Here is a 1,098-nt window from a genome sequence, read left to right as displayed (position 1 = left end):
TGTGTAATAACATTTATATATAAATTATATCATTAAATAATATGCGAAAAAATAATATTAAATAAAATTTACGAAAATGTCTTAAACCAAAAGTAGAACATTGTTTGAATTTTAATATATTGAAAATAGGTTGTGGTATGTATGGAAAATAAAAGTAGAATAACAAATATATTGAAAAATTATTTTTTACAAATCCACGCCTATATCTGGTCTTGAAAAAAATATATTTTTAGAAATCCACGCCTATATTTGGTCTTGAAAAAAATATATTTTTAGAAATCCACGCCTAAATCTGATCTTGAAAACGTATTTTATACAAATCCACGCCTATATCTGGTCTTGCAAAAATATTTTTTTACAAAATCTACGCCTTATGAGGACCTAGAAAAACATCCTTTAAAAAATCTACGCCTTATGAGGACCTAGAAAAACATCCTTTAAAAAATCTACGCCTTATGAGGACCTAGAAAAAAAAATCTACGCATCCTTTAAAAAATCTACGCCTTATGAGGACCTAGAAAAACATCCTTTAAAAAATCTCACGCCTTATGAGGACCTAGAAAAACATCCTTTAAAAAATCTACGCCTTATGAGGACCTAGAAAAACATCCTTTAAAAAATCTACGCCTTATGAGGACCTAGAAAAACATCCTTTAAAAAATCTACGCCTTATGAGGACCTAGAAAAACATCCTTTAAAAAATCTACGCCTTATGAGGACCTAGAAAAACATCCTTTAAAAAATCTACGCCTTATGAGGACCTAGAAAAACATCCTTTAAAAAATCTACGCCTTATGAGGACCTAAAAAAACATCCTTTAAAAAATCTACGCCTTATGAGGACCTAGAAAAACATCCTTTAAAAAATCTACGCCTTATGAGGACCTAGAAAAACATCCTTTAAAAAATCTACGCCTTATGAGGACCTAGAAAAACATCCTTTAAAAAATCTACGCCTTATGAGGACCTAGAAAAACATCCTTTAAAAAATCTACGCCTTATGAGGACCTAGAAAAACATCCTTTAAAAAATCTACGCCTTATGAGGACCTAGAAAAACATCCTTTAAAAAATCTACGCCTTATGAGGACCTAGAAAAA

Source organism: Musca vetustissima, unplaced genomic scaffold (assembly GCF_032173495.1).
Source record: "Musca vetustissima isolate MV318-11 ecotype Yass unplaced genomic scaffold, APGP_CSIRO_Mvet_v1 utg19508, whole genome shotgun sequence".
Classification (NCBI taxonomy): Eukaryota; Metazoa; Arthropoda; class Insecta; order Diptera; family Muscidae; genus Musca; species Musca vetustissima.
The sequence above is the reverse complement of the archived record's forward strand: the minus strand, read 5'-3'. Positions refer to the sequence as shown.